We start from the raw sequence: 17,019 nt of genomic DNA on the forward strand, positions 1-17,019 counted from the left end.
ACAACTGTGTGGTGAAAAGGAGTTTCTTCCAGGTGAAGGACTTCAAGATAATTTACAGACAGATTTATTTTTATTCGATTCCTCTGCCCCTCTCAGAGAGCCCAGCAAGCTACCGAGAGTATCTCGCCTGCATGGCAAAGCCTGGCAAGCTCCCTGTGACGTATTCAATATGCCAAACACAGTAACAACAAGTCTCAAAATGGAGACATTACTGGGCCCACTCGAGCAAATCGATGAACAATGGGAGGACAGTGACAGTGACAGTAAAATTCAGATATAGGAAAAAGTTTATGGGGTACTTGGAGGTGTGTGCTTTTAAGAACATTTGTATCAATACATGAAGAAGAAAATAAAATACCAAGCATGGTTTGTTTCCAGTTTCGAATTTCCTAGCAAAAGATGGTAGAATCAATGGGGCACTAAAACAAAAGCCAGGAAAGCTTAACTTTTTCCAGTTGTTTGCCTTGTTCCATTCTAGTGTCTTGAGTTTCATTCCCAATTAGCTGAGGACAACATGATCGTCAAAGATGGATTTTCGCTGCTCTTGAACTTTAAGCTTCCAGCGCTGTTGGGCATATTCTACTTTATTCAGGACATTGGCGCGGCTGCCGGATCGGGCCAGGACATTGTGCACATTTGCAAAAGGTTGGTGATCCCCAACATTGTCATCACTCCATATCAACCATGAGTGTCCAAAGAGGCGTCTCTTCAGTAAGGGTTCAACCAGAGTAAGATACACCATGTATAGAAGCAGAAGACCCAAAATGGAGAGATAAATTATAATGGTAACCTTGATGGTCACCAGAGCTTCTCTCCTCATCTTTACATTCACAGCAGAAACAGTATGGTTCGACATCAGGCCCCGACAGGGCATCGGCTCTACAACATGAAGACCGTCACAATCTTTTTGAGATATATTATTATTATAAATATGCCTAGAAATTTCTTTATAGGGAGGACAGATACGCTTACATCAGACATCTTCAAAATTCTTGGCGGTGTCTGACAGCTGCGCAAGCAGCAGTATGGCCAGCTCCAGGGCTGCCACGCTCCCCATGGCTGCAAGGCCACGCCGTGCCCAGCTCCCTGGATCCAGGAGACCTGCTCCAGGCTGGGGCTTGTGCTCCTTCCTCAGTGAACTTTTTTTAGATCATCTCAATCATATCAATTCAGCACTTTTTTCTGAAAATACACACAACATTTAATATATGGTTATAATAGTTAAAATATTAATTTTATTTAAGTTAAATTGCAAAATCCTGAACTCCAGGTTTTTAATATATTCATTCAATAAAATCTAGGTGTAATTTCTTAAGGTAAGATACTTTAATATTACCAAATTATGTAATCTCTTATCTCTTATCTTTCCAAAGCTATTAATTCTTAGTTTATCCTATGACTATTATCACATGATACATTACATTTTATTAAAACATATTTATATTTTATATCATATGCTAGCCAACTGTCATGTGCTGAATATTTTACCTTCTTTCAGTGTTTACTTAATAATAAAGTAAATTTTCAGTGATGATTATTAAATTTATTTATAGATTAAAAATATTAGTCCAGGAAAGATTGGTTTGGCTAAATTAACTCAGAAAAAGGAGAATCTAGAGGAGAATCTAAAAAATCAAAGAAAATAAAGAAGAAAATAAAAAGATTATGAAGCATTTATTAAGGTAAATCCCTGATTAACCTTTATGTATGCGAAAAATTCTAAGCCAAAAAATTTGAAGAGATTGTATGTGACTTTCTTCCAAATGCTCTTTCCCCGTCTGGAGAAGCCCATGTTCTCTCTTAAACATATTTTTCTGTCTCTTTTTCTCTCATTATACTTCTCTAAATTTCTTTCAAGAAAAACTGTTTCACACATACACACATGTGCACACACACACACACACACACACAAATATCTGGGATTTTAATTCATTTCTAGTTGAGGGAAATGTTTTATTTTAAATCACTGTCTAGCTTCTTGCCTGCCGAAACCACGAGTTGCCCCCCGGCCCCCCACAAGCAGCTCTCCAGGACAGCCATGGCCCCAGAGGCACACGGACCTAATTCGGAACCTAGTAGCTTCTGGCAGAAATGTGAATGGACTATGCAGTTAGCTCTGGCGCCATGCCCCCCCAGAGTGAAAGGGTATCTGTCTCTTTCATCATCCCCCCACCCCTGGCAGCATGGTGGCTGCCGCCTCAGAGCTTATTGGACAGCCAGGTATGAGCTGGCGGTGACAGGAAAAATGTGGCCTCATGGGATGGGGGGCAGAAGTGGCACGTCCTTCTTGCTCTACTGAGATCACGAGTTGCCCCCCACCACAAGTGGTTCTCCAGCACAGGCATGGCCTGAGAGGCACACAAACCCATCTTGGAACTATTAAGCTTTTGGCAGGAATGTCTCCAGACTTAATTAGTAAAATATCAGAAATCCAAAATCGTGTGACTGCTATTGCAGTCATGTGGCATCGTATGATCTTCATCACCAGCAATAGAAAACAAATTATTTCATGATGCCTTTTCAGCAGGTTTAATTGTTGGGAGAAAATTCCAAATATAATGGTGCATCTTTTGTCGAAATAATGAATGTAATCAAAGTAGAGAGAGAGTTAAGTTGAAATCGTCTGCCTCACAGGCACGGAGAGGGGTGGCATGGGGAGTATTTTGGGGTTCTTGGTGGTGGAAAATATGCACTGGTGAAGGGATGGTGTTTGATCATTGTATGACCAAGACTTAAACCTGAAAGCTTTGTAACTGTTCTCACAGTGATTCAATAAATAAATTAAAAAAAAATCACTGCCTAGATGAATGAATTCTCAAAAAATATGTATAAATTAGAATACTCTAAGTGTGAATTTAACTGAATGTGTCCCCTCTAAGCAATGATCACTTGTCATTTAATAACTGAACAAAAATATGTGAATAAAGTGCAATATTTGGTGATATTGAGATAATGTGTGGAGAGTGGTCTCAGCATTGTGGTGGCTGGTTCTGGAGGTCTTTGGCTGCCGGAGAGAGCCCTAGTCAGGGCGGGGAGGGAAACTCAACCCGCTCCCCTCCAAGGGGCCCTGGCAAGGACAGCCAGGTGCAGGGGAAGGAGATTCTGCATGAAGGTACTGGCAGAGGAACAAAGGCATGTGGGTCCCAGGGCTGAGATCTCCAAGCCTGATTGGATCGGGGCTGAGCATCCTCCACCCAGATCCTCCATATTCCAGTAGGCAGGGGTCACACCCACCAACTGGCCCCCTGGCATTGTGTAATCCCATCAACAGCCAAGACCCAGAGACTATAAAACCCAGCTCCCGGAAGAAAACAGCGCAGAGTCTCCTGCCTCCACATCTGGCTGTCCTCGCCAGGCCCCTTGGAGGGGGGCGGGTTGAGTTTCCCTCCTTGCCCCGACCAGAGCTCTGGCAGCCAAAGACCTCCAGAACCAGCCATCACCATGCTGAGACCACTCTCCACACGTATTCCAGTAGGCAGGGGTCACACCCACCCACTGGCCCCCTGGCGCCGTGTAATCCCATCAACAGCCAACACCCAGACATCTTATTTTCTCATTCTTACTTTGGACAAACTGGCCGGCTACTGAATGTAACCTGCCCGCACGGCAGAGTCTGGCAAACTTCCCGTGTCGTATTCAATATGCCAAATGCCAGTAACAATGATGGGTCTCATTCTCCTAACCCTGAAAGAGCCTTGAATATGGCACTTTTTAAAAATCTCAGGGCTAGGACAAAGGAGAAGTTACTGGGGCCTGCTCGAGGCAATTGACGAACAACAGGATGGTCGTGATTGAGATATCTAATCACATTTAAATAATTGTTATTACACAAATAGCCAACTTTTAAAACTAAATTACCTTTTTGTAAATCAGGTACATTGTATCTTAACTACCATTCAACTCAGGATCCCTTTAGAAACTTGTTCTAAATGCTCACTGGAAACCAGGGTAGAATAAAATGATAAGAGTAAAGAAATTTAGGAGCAGTAAACTAACCTGTTAGAAAATGGTTAAACAATCTATATAAAGACCCCATCAATTAAAAAAAAACACTAAAGATTACATTAAGTAATAAGGTTAAGCATAATATGATCTGAAAAAATTGAGTATCTTCTAATAACTATAAGTACATGAGTTTCTAAAATGCCATACATAATATTCATGAAATCATGTTGCATAATGTAATAACACATTATGCTACTATTAATGCACTATAACTATGTCATTTGGAAGGCTAATTTTTTTGTGCAAAACCACTTAACTACATAAAATTGAAAATAATGATTATTGCAACTACTTTCACTTTTTATCGTTAGAAGTTCAGGATTAAATACTCCATAAGCAGTTATTTTATGATGATGTGTATTTTTTATGGAGTGGTCATATAGTGTTCTAAGTAATAATTGTCTTTAAATCCTCAGAAATATAAATCATAAGATCTTTTCACATAGTAACATTATGAGAAGTCATGTAAATCTTTTAGCACCTATCTACCAATGCATAAAAGTTGAGCATACATTTTGAACAAATCTAAAAAAAAGTTACAATTTTAAAGAGAAACATATATCTTAAAAATATTTATTGTAAAGTTTAACATAGTAAGCCTAATTATCTTAGAAGCATTTATTATTCTGTCACTGTCATTGCCACTGTTCTCCTGTTGTTCATTGATTTACTCCAGCGGGCCCAGTAACATTGTGAGACTTGTTACTGTGTTTGGCATATCGAATATGTCACAGGCAGTTTGCAAAGCTTTGCTGTGCAGGTGAGATACTCTCGGTAGCTTGCTGGGCTCTCTGAGAGGGGCAGAAGAATCGAACTCGGGTCGGCCGTGTCAGCTGCATGCAAGGCCTACCCGTTGTTATTTTAATTTTAATGAACTTATTTATTTATTTTATTATTAAAAGCCTCATTTAGATTGATTTTTTCAAGATTTCATCAAATAAAAGAGAGAAAGAAGAAAAGGGACGGGATGGCGTTTTATGACTGGACATGACAATTGATAAGCAGGTTTTATTTAAAAACAAGTAAAACAACACATAATTTCCTCCATTTCTAAAAATAAATGTCTAAGATTCAGAGTTGAAAATTTTCTGTTTCAACAAATCACGAATCATGAATTACAACCATCCTGTTATTCGTCGATTGCCTCAAGCAGGCCCCAGTAAAGTCTCCTTCATCCTAGCCCTGAGATTTTTAAGAAAGTGCTATATTCAAGGCTCTTTAGGAGAATGAGACCCATCTGTGTTACTGGTATCTGGCATATAGGGTACGCCACAGGGAGTTTGCCAGACTCTGCTATGTGGGCAGGTTACATTCGGTAACCTGCCAGTTTGTCCAAAGTAGGAATAAGATAATAAGATGTCATAATAAGATGTCGTGAGGCTGCGAATGCAGCTGCGCAGTTCAAGGAGTTGGGTTTTATAGTCTCTGATTCTTGGCTGTTGAAAACTCTTGAGCTCATTCACCAGCATGGCTTGGCGCAAGAGTCAGGCTACCACAAGTGAACATCCGAGCTCACAAAGCAGTGCAGAGAAGCGATAAAGGAAGACCTCAAAGAGAGAAGAGCAGCAGCGCTGGCAGATGCGGCAGAAGCTGTGAAAAGCATTCGCAATGCCTGCCTGACCTTTGCCAGCTACAAGACCAAAATGACTACCCTTTGACGTACTGATAATTCTATCACATCTTCTGGAAGGGCAATGGAGAAGATTATCCATGACTTCTACTCGGATCTCTTTGATAGCCATGTCCACCTGCCCACATACCAAATCCCGCAGGATGGATATGTCGTTCCCAACGTTTTCTCTTCCAAACTCCAACACACCATTTTATCGGTAAAGAAGCAAACAGCACCCGGCCCAGAAAAGTTTAGACTCAAACACCTGAAGAACCTGCTGTCACTACTACTAAATACACTGACTCGGCTCTTCACATGCTACCTGTCTGAATGCAAGGTTCTGTCCCAGTGGAAAAGCAGCAGGAGTGTACTACTGTACAAGAAGGGAGACATCCACGACATTGGCAACTATCACCCAATCTGCCTATTGGCTGTCATCTACAAGCTGTTCACTCTTGTCATCATGAACAGGATTGCAGAACACTAGATGAAGGACAACCATACGAGCAAGCAAGTTTCTGAAAATGATTTAGCACAATTGACCATATCCACAAGATAATCAAGCTCATTGAAGTTTCTCGAGAGTTCAAGATGCTGCTCTGTTTAACGCTCATTGATTTAAAGAAGGCCTTTGATTCTGTTGAGATTGAAGCAGTCATCAAGGCCCTACCCAGAAAGGGCACTCAAAGTCAATACATCAGGATCCTCCATGAGCTGTATTGCGAATTCACTACCAGAATCTCACCATTCTACAGGGAGGTGATCATTGACGTCAAGAGATGGGTTTGGCAGGGTGATACCATTTCACCAAAACTCTTCAGCACCATCCTTGAGAATGTCATGCGATGACTGGAATGGGAAGGAATGGGAGTGAAGATAGATGGTCGGTAAACTACACCACCTCAGCTTCGCTGATGACATTGCTCCTAGAACAAGCAGACGCCATTAGGCTACACAGGCGTGCGACAGGGACAAATGGAAATGTTACTGGCACCCCCTCAAGCAAATTGATGAGTAACAGGATGTCGATGTCAAGTGATCAAGTGATCAAGTGATTCTTGTATGGATTTAAGGTTTTGGAGTACCAAAGAAGAATTTCAATATAAGCTCACAAACCTTATGACTGAGTGTTATGATTAATAATTGTCAGGGGAAACGTTTCCTCCATTTTCTCTAAATGTACTCAGATGTGCTGTGGAAACTGGCAATCACTTTTAAATTGGTGGCTTGCTTTTAAGTTGCTTAGAGAAGACTTTATATTTTGGAAGTTCCAGTTATTGAAAGGAAGAATCTGACCCCAAACTCAACTTCAATCTTACCTTATTCCAGCCCTTCTTTCCCAAATGTCACCTCTGGCCAAGGCAAGTCAGTTACTTCCTTCCAAGCAAAAGGTCTCTAAGTTTCCTTAGTTCTCAAGTTGATTGTCTACAGTCTAAGAGACTAGTGAGGCTTGCTGGCCTCTGGGGATATCTTTTGTTTCTGCACTATCTCAGTCCTTTTAAAAAATGTTTTAATCATAGGGCCAGATATCCTCTGCATCACCTTGGTCCTCTGAGCCCTGTCAGGAGTTATCAAGGACACAGTTAGGAGTAATTCTTCCATTTATCAGGCATTGTGCCCGCAAACATGCTCCTCCACAAATAGTTAACATTAATTTACACATAGTTTTTATTCAATTAATGTTAATAGTGTTGTTTTCTCTAATAAAATGGGAATGACTACAATATTTTCTTGTTAGGTTAGTTTACAGGAGTGGTGAAGTTTGAGGAGGCAAATTATATAAAATCTGACTTCTTGTTTGAATTAAAACTAGGACACTTTTAGAAATCAAATCTCTGTCTTATCTAATTTGCTCTTTCAAATTGGAAGTTGTATCCCAATTCAAACTAGAAGATAAATTCTCAACTTGATTCTATTTAGGTTCAAATTATAATGGAGGGCTCAGTAAAGTGGGGAATAAGGGAGTAGTTTTGAGAAGAATGTGCCCACCTCTTTGCTGGAACCATCTCAGTCACTGAGGGAAGGAAATGCGTGGCTTGGGTCAGGACTGCCACCATTTGCTATAAGCACCTACAAGGCACTGACAATCATGTCCCACCAACCCCATGAAGCATCTGTGAAGCTATACTTGCAACCCTATTGTTCTACAAGGTGAGGGATATGATTTCTTCCACCTCATTTCCAGGGACCTATGGAACCCAGGTGTTGATGTCAGTAGGTAGGCAGGGAAAGTTCTCTTGGCAATAAAATATAGGTCAACAAAACTTCTGGGAGGAAATTCTAAGACTGATGCACCCTGTGGATATGGAAAACAGAGACCTGAAAAGAACTTAAGTACCCTGAGGAGATTGGACCTTTCCCCTTGAAGTTCCTCAAACCCTGGGACCTCACCCTTAATTTGATTAAAATGTGATCAAGCTCTAAGAAGTGCCAGAACTTCCAGATCAAAATAAGAGCCATATCAAGAGAAGAGCCTATGAAAATCACCTTGAACAAAGAAAGGGTGCACATATGCTGCCTGAGCCCCTGTGGTAGTTGTGCCTGCGTGGGCCAAGTAATGTGTCTTTTGCATCTCCCCTCTTGAGATATGTACTTTCATGCTTTCCTATGGCAGGGGAACAAAGGCAGGGGAACAAAGACATTCGGGTTCCGGGGCTGAGATATCCAAGCCTACTTTGATAGGGGCTAAGCATCCTCCACCCAGATTCTCCAAATTCCAGTAGGGGGGGGGGAGGTCACACCCACCAACTGGCCTCCTGGTGCCTTGTAATCCCATCAATGGCCAAGACTCTGAGACTATAAAACCCAGCTCCTTGAAGAGAACAGCACAGTCTCCTGCCCCCACGCCTGGCTGTTTCAACAAATGGTACTGTAAAAACTGGATAGCCAATTGTGAAAAATAAAATCTGAACCTTATCTAACAACATTCACAAAAGTTAAAATAAGTTAAAGACCTTCGCATTAGAGCAGAGTTCATAAAATATATTAAGGAAAATTTAAACAGAAGCCTCTAGAGAAGTAAACCTCATGGTGTCTCCCACAATCTTATTTAAGAGGAAAAAACAGAAAAATAAATAAATAAATAAATAAATAGCATTGTAGCACTGTAGCACTGTCCTCCCTTTGTTCATCGATTTGCTCGAGCAGGCACCAGTAACATCTCACAACAAATTGTGAGACTTGTTGTTACTGTTTTTGGTATATTGAATACATCACAGGTAGCTTGCCAGGCTTTGCCGTGTGGGCGAGATACTCTTGGTAGCTTGCCGGGCTCTCTGAGAGGGGCGGAGGAATCAAACCCGGGTCAGTCGTGTGCAAGGCAAATGCCATACCGGCTGCACTATCACTCCAGCCCATAAATAAATAAGACAATATTCCAAATTAAAAATTTTTGCATGACAAAAGGACAGTCTCAATCATTTTTTCTTTTTTTGTTATCACTTTGTACTTTTCTTTATTGAATCACTGAGAGATACATTTGCAAGCTTTCAGGTTTAAATTAGTCATACAATGATCAAACCACCCATCCCTCCACCAGTGCACATTCCCCACTATCAATGTCCCCTGTATCCTCCACTTTCCTAACCCTCCACCTGCCTCTATGGCAGACAATTTCTCCCATATTCTCTCTCTACTTTGGGGCATTATGGTTTGCATTATAGATGCCGAGAGGCTATCACGTTTGATCCTTTATCTACTTTCATTACACATATCCGAACCTGAACAATTCCCTATTCCTCCAGTCATCACTGACTTAGTGATTCCTTCTCTATTCCAGCTGCCTTCTCCCCTAGCTCATGAGATAGGTTTCCCACTATGGAGCAATATTCCTGGCTCTTGTGTCTAGAGTCCTTGGGTGTCAGTCTCATATTGTGTTATTTTATATTCCATAAGTGACACTCTCAATCTTTAAAAATATAAAATAAAAAAAGAAATAAAAAAATATATGATAAAGGAACAGGGGTCAGAGAGATAATGGAGTGTGTACTGCAATTGCCTTACATGATCCCTGAGTTCAAATCCATGAATAAGGTCTGTATACCACAGATTGTTGCCCCAAAACAAAACAAAAGAAACAAACAAAATTCAAAATAAGAGTCTACTGAATGGGAGAAAAATTTTCCATTTAATATATCAGATAAAGGGTTACTATACATGAATTATATAACATTCACAATATTCAACAAATCAAGAATCCAATAACCCCATTCAAAATTGTGGAGAAGAGTTGAAGAAACTTTTCCCTAGTGAAGACATGCAGATAGTAGTCATAGGAAAAAGTGCTCATCATCACTGATTACCAAGGAAATGCAAATCATAATAAAACATTCCATTTTAAAGACACTATTGGAATTCAATATAATGTCTTTCTGTAATATGCACATTATGAGTAGGTGAACAAAAACTTAGAAATGTAAGAAAAGAAATAAATAAAACTTCATTTAGACTTTTCCTTGTGGTTTTATTTTCCTCCTGACTTTACCCCCTTTGATCCCATGGCTAATTAAACACGACTACGTGTTAGAAAATATCCCCTGTGAGCAAGAAAACTTGGGATGATATACCTTTTTCCAGTGTGTTATAATTAAAAATTTTTAAAAACTGGAATATTTAAAACTCCAATTACTTGTGTTGAAGAAAGTTCGAACAGAATTTAAGTTAAAGAAAGCCTACACATGACTCTGATTGGTGAACTCTTACCTTAGTCTTCACAATGATCTCTCAATATCTCAACCACAAAGATTTCTGCATCTTTTGTTTCTAGATTTCCTCACTAAATAAAATTCAAGAATAATCCATATACTTAAAATATTAAAATATCTATGATGGCCAAGTATATTTTTTACTGCATTTAAAGTTCTAATATTTGTTATTTCACTTAAATATTATAAATTTTTTAATAATTGATTTATTTTCATGGTTTAATGACTGTAATTCTTTATTATTTTATTTACCTCTATCATATTAATATTTCTTTATAGTTTTCTTATAATTCTACACATATATTTATATCAACCTAATGTATTTTTAATATATATTATTTCTTTTCTTTTGGGGACATTGGAATTGGCAACATTTTTCATTATTATCAGCTGTAAATTTAATTAGCATGCTGTTTATTTCTTCTTCCAGATAATTAATAAAGTTGTTAGAGAAAACTTGGATGAGCACCAAGCACCCCACTAGACAGCTCCCCTAAGTCAGATGCTCTGCTATTTGTAATTACCTTTTTCTTATGGTCCTTAAGCAAATTTCAGTACTCATTCTGGAGCCAATTTAAATTAATTTAGAGGGAGCTACTTTAAGAAACACACCAACTGTCTCAAGGTCCCTTCTTAGGACTTTGAATCTGTAGAATATTTATATTTTATCAACCATGCCAAAACTATATTAATGAAATTGAACATTTAAGTTCAAGGAGAGCAAAGTCTGAAAGATCTCAATGAGAGAGCATGGTCGCAATAAACATTTAAGACAAAGCTCTAATTGCATTATTTATGAGTTAAATGAGAACATGAAAGAGGCATTTACTTTCACCTTTTGTGCCACTGAATTCCCATTTCACTTAACTTAATGAAATTACTAGCTGATTTCAACTTTTATTAATCATTTTTTCTGGCATATAATATATTCTATAGTGATATATTGAAAATGATTCTATTTTTTTCAAAATTGATGTTTCAAGTAAGCTTTAAGTTATTAACACCTCAAGAATTTTCAAGTAAAAATTTTTAGCATTAACCCAGGGGTATTATCATAATTTCAAACACACATATAAACAATTCATCTAAACTTAAATATCTCACATTTTGACATCATGTTAATATATATGTGTGTGTATATATATATATGCATAGTTGCACACGCTATTATTTTTAGTTCTAAACTAAGAACCTTAAAGCTAAGCCTATTGTCTTTACACAATAGTAATCCCTTAATTCATAATTAAATAATAAGTCCTCTCATTTCAGAAAACACCAGAGTGCTGGAAAGATAATATAACAATAGGGTACTTGGCTTACATGTGGTTCACCTGGTTTGAATCCTTGGTATCACATATGGTCTGCTGAACACTACTAGGAGTAATCACTGAGGTACAGTACCCTAAGTAAGTCCAGTACATCCTTCAAACCAAAATAAATAAACAAACAAATAAATAATTAATTAGGCACTAAATGTAGAATTGTTTAATAGGTTATAATGGTTGCTGTAGTAGTGTTATATATGGAACCTCTCTCTTTGATCTAGATCATAGCAATTTAGATGTCTTAGAGGAAGAAATTAAAAAATTTCTCTTATTCTCAATGTCTTAATTATGGTAGCACTCCAGAACATCATTGTGCATGTTCTGTGTAGATTTTGTAATCAAGTTATAGTTTTTTCACCAGAAGCCAAGGAGACATCAGATCTGAAGATAGCATTGCAAATAGCATTAATATAATTAGATTGTTATTACACAACAGATCTATAGTACGTGGAGTTATAGACTGCCTGCTCAATTACTGGAAATGAACAGATATGCCAATAATAATTTGTCATAGTTAAATTCAAGCTAAGGGTATTTATTAATAGAGGAAAGGTTCCAGGAACTCTAGAAGCAGGGCCAATTAAGAATTTTAATATTCAATAACCCCTTGTGTGTCAAAACACAATAGGATATCAAATTTAGAGGGTTTCGTTTTCTTTTGTAATAGCTCACTAAACAATTATATGCTGAAATATCCATAACAACTAAAACTTATCAGGGATTTGGTTTGCTCTTCTTTTCTCTGTTCAAAATACATGTTACCTATTCCATGTAAATTTATATATATTAATAGTGACAAATTTTTATTAATGACAGGTGAGACATGATTATTACCATCATGAGGTGCAAGTATAAAATAAAGTTTAATGTAACTTACTTTAGATTCCAGAGTTTAAAACTCATATATGTAAATGAGAACAGGCATTTAATGCATTTTATTATATTGTATTAAATTGTTTAAATTTTTTAATTTACACATAGGTCAAAATCATATAGTAATCATAAGTTGGCTCTTACTGATTTATTTTCTGATCAACCTGTTTATCATTTCTTAAAATTTTATTGTAATAAGAAATGTAATATAAATTTGCTATGTGCCTCAGGGGGCATGTTGGATTGGAAGAGAAAGTAGGGATACTGATTGAGGGATGGTCACACTTGTGACCACACTTGTGGTGTTTGAACACTAAATGCTTGAAACAATTGTATTATGAACTATGTAAATCAAATTTTTTAATAAAAATTAATTAGAAAATAATATATCTGTTCCTTCATTTTTAATATGAACCCATGTCATATCTAAATAAACTACTAAGAACTTTGATATTAGTTTTCCTTAAGTGTGAGATTCACTGTTGCCAAATTCTTCCCCTATAGTACAGTTTCCCTAAGTACTAAGTTTCAGATCATAAGATATTATAGATAATTTTTACTTACAGATAATATATAATATACTATTAGCTTGGGCCCGCTTGAGCAAATCAATGAACAACGGGAGGACAGTGTTATTATTAGCTGAAATTTTGATTATCTAAATCCTGTTAATTGAAATTAACTTATACAAACTAGAGATTTTTTTTGAGGTGAAAAATAAGTATTCTTAATTTAATTGTACATGTTGTTGTTGAGGATATTAAGATGTAAACCAAATAAAAGATTTAAGAGAGAGAGCAAAGAAGGTTAGAAGAAATAGATGCATTTATAGGATCTTACAGCTTCCTAAGACTGAACCAGAAGGAAAAAGAAAACCATACCAGAGCAGTTATGAGTTAAGAAAAGGAAACGATAATTAAAATCTTCCCTTAAACAAAAGTCCAAGTGCAGATGGATTCACTAGTGAGCCCTACCAAAGTATCAGAAACTTATTACCAGTACTCCACAACCTCAACTAGAATACCAAAGAAATGATAATCCATTCTATAGCCAATAATATGGTTTTCTAAAATATAATTAATATCATTTAAAATGTTTCTCCTAATAAATTACTCAATATCACAAACATCTTCATTAGCTTCTCAAATTTTTAAATTCATTTTTGTATTTTAAATATATTTACATATAGTATAGAAGCACGCGTATTTAATTTATATGTAAGTGTAGACCTTTTAAGTTCTTCTAGCACAAATGTTTTACTGTTGGAGGTGAGAAATTTAAAAATTTAAACTGAAGGTAAGGCACCAGCCAATGCAGTACTTATATAATGGGACCCTAGTGGCTCAAAGAGCAGCATCTTTTTCTAAGGACCTAACAGGCTGTCAGGAAATTCCCTTGCTCAGAGAAGAATAAGCTAATCTATTGCTAGACTAAGATAACATTGTGCTTTACTTGCATTTCCCCTCAAGTTCAGATTCTGTAAAAAAGAGAAAGGAAAGCAAGTTTTCTTATAGTTCTGATTTGATAATTTACTAGATATATATTTAGGTTTTAAAATATTTGGTCACTCTAGGTTACAGAATAATATTGATCTTAAACAAGAGAAAAAATGTACAAAGTAGCATTTTAATTTACATATTGACAGCTAATCAAGATAAAAAACTTTTTGCAAAAAAAAATAATTTACATATAAAATGTAAAATACTGGGGGGAAATGATCATATTATGTGCACTTGATCCAAGGTATCTCAGCAGACCTTAACAGGGCATTCTATGGTGTTTCAATATCAATAATAAATAAGAAATTTTTATGTTAACTGTTAACTTTTCTATTAGATATGCTGGGACAGCAGACTCTAAAAATGTGAGATTTTTGCACTGCAAAAGAAACCACGCAACATCATATGTTATTCATAAAGAGCAATAGAACACAAATTGTCTACTGTTGCCTTTTTAGAAGATCTGAGTGTTGGGGTAAAATCTCAAATAATAATGGTGGGTCTGGTGTCAAAATATTGAATGTGATCAAAGTAGAGAGAGAGTAATGTGGAAATCATCCACCTCACAGGTAGGGGGAGGGTGTGGGATGAGGGTATACTGAGGTTTTGGGTGGTGGAGAATGGGCACTGGTGAAGGTATGGGTGTTTCATTGTATGACTGAGACTTAGACTCGAAAGCTTTGTAATTGCTCTCATGGTCATTCAATAAATAAAATTATAAAAAATGAAAAAAAAAGTAAGGTGGAGTTCATGCACAATTCAATCAGCTAATCAGTGGCTGAATAAACAGCAGTACTCCTACAAAAAATATCAAGTAATTGAAAGTTATTTCTTAAAGAATACTTAGAGACGGTCAACAAACACATAAAGAACAGCTCATCATTAACCATTAGGAAAATGTAAATAAAAATGTGTTATTATTTTATACCTGTTAGCATGTCTTTAAAAAGAGATACAAAAATTAGCAAGTGCTGAGGATGTGGAGAAAAGTGTACTTCTATTCCCTGTTGCTGGAAATGTAAATTTATGTAGACAACATGCAACACAGTATGGGGCTATCTCAAAAAATTAGAACCATCATATGATCTGCAGAAAGTATATCTTCTTGGTATGTATTCAAAGGAAACAAAACACTAACTCCAAAAAATATAATAAGCATCTCTGTGTTCAGTAAAGCATTCTTTACAATAGCCAAAATGAATACATACTAATAATTAAAGAGGCCACTAACTATATATAACACTGTATAACAACTATGTATATATATACACACATATATACACACAGTATGCAAATATATATCTGTATATATACATACACACATATATATACATGCAGTATATATACAAATATATGTAAATGTATGCACACACATAACACACTGCTATTATCTAGTCAAATGTTTAAGAATTGCAATTGTGTCAACCTAAATGGTCTTTGAGGACTATCATGACAAGTGAGAGTGAGAACATGATCTAACTTACATGTACAATCTAGTAACCAAAGAAAAATCACACTCACCACCACAAAACCTATATATGAATATGGAGAAAATTGATAGTTACCATATATCAAGAAGTTAAATGAAGGAGGTTACAAATAAAGTTCCAGTTTTAAAATAATAAGTCATGGTGATATAATTACAGCATTATGACTGTGGTTAAATTACACTGTATCACATTTTTTGCAAGTTGGTTTCAATGATTAAAAAAAAAGAAAAACTAATTATGCATAAAGGATGATATTACCAAGATCATTTCACAATATTGATAAATACAAAAGATTATGCTAAAGTCCAAAATATGGGGCCGGAGCAATAGCACAGCAGGTAGGGTGTTTGCCTTGCACGCGACTGATCTGGGTTCGATCTCTGGCATCCCATATGGTCCCCCAAGCACCGCCAGGAGTAATTCCTGAGTGCAGAGCCAGGAATAATCCCTGAGCATCGCTGGGTGTGACCCAAAAATCAAAATAAATAAATAAAAAATAAAGTCCAAAATATGTCATATAGTCTATAACTAATTTTTTAAAGGAAGTATTTGGAACTGGAGTGATAGAACAGTGAGTTGGGTGCTTGCCTCTTATGCAGCCCATCTGAGTTTGATCCATATTGCCCCATATAAATCCTGAGCCCACCAGGAGCACAAAGTCAGGAGTAATGCTTGAGCACTGCCAGGTATAGTCTCCAAACCCAAAATAAAAGGATGTATTTTTCTTAATATTTTATCACTACAAATATTAAAATGTTCGAAATTCCTTTTTTTCTTTTGCATCATGTTGTTATAAAATGCATGTCCTTTGTTCATATCTTTAGTATTTTTCTCTTTCCTCCTGGATTGTAGATTTTCTGAAAGAAGTGAATTGTTTACATGTTGGATAGCTTTCTACAGAGTGTGATTTGCTTAAAAACCTTTCTTGGTAAAATCCTATTTCCCTCACTCTTTTGGCAGTGATTTACCAAAGAGAATTAAGATAGCATTGGTACTTTGGAATACCAACTTCAAGAAGGAAAGGATTTCTTGGTGACAAAGTTTCTAATCAGGTTTAATACAATATTTATTTACTTAAAATTAATTATATTTTAAAGAATTGTTTAGTGTTTGCTACTTTTTTAAAATAATAAATTCAAACTTTCTCTCCAGGTTGTCAGAATTGGGTTCAGAATTCAAGCTCTCCTGGCACCATATTCAATAGAAAGAAAGATCCATGGGCTAAGATGCAGGTAGATACTCCTTGATTTTAGCTCTGCTAGCTGTGAAGTTGGGCTAATACCTATCTCACGAGGGTATCCAGAGGATTAAAAAAATAGATTTTTATAAAGCTCTTTGGAGATCCTTGGATAAAAGGCGCTGCTGAGGCACACAGTGTTCTTATCTCCCCAGTTGCCAGTGAGCCTGTGATTTCCCATGGCATGTTGTATCAACCTGAGAAAAAGCAAGGGTGAGCTGTGGAAAATAGGAACATTGGCAACTGGAAGGGACAGATAGCACTTGCCCATGTGA

The 17,019-nt window shown here is 36.7% G+C and overlaps 1 pseudogene; it reads right to left on the reverse strand.

Annotated features, from left to right (window-relative positions):
- Positions 1-465: 465 nt before the first annotated feature.
- Positions 466-2,162, reverse strand: LOC130019794 (transmembrane protein 9B-like; annotated as a pseudogene).
- Between the last annotated feature and the right edge of the window lie 14,857 nt (positions 2,163-17,019).

The sequence above is a fragment of the Sorex fumeus genome, unplaced genomic scaffold, assembly GCF_029834395.1.
Source record: "Sorex fumeus unplaced genomic scaffold, SorFum_2.1 ptg000009l, whole genome shotgun sequence".
Lineage (NCBI taxonomy): Eukaryota > Metazoa > Chordata > Mammalia > Eulipotyphla > Soricidae > Sorex > Sorex fumeus.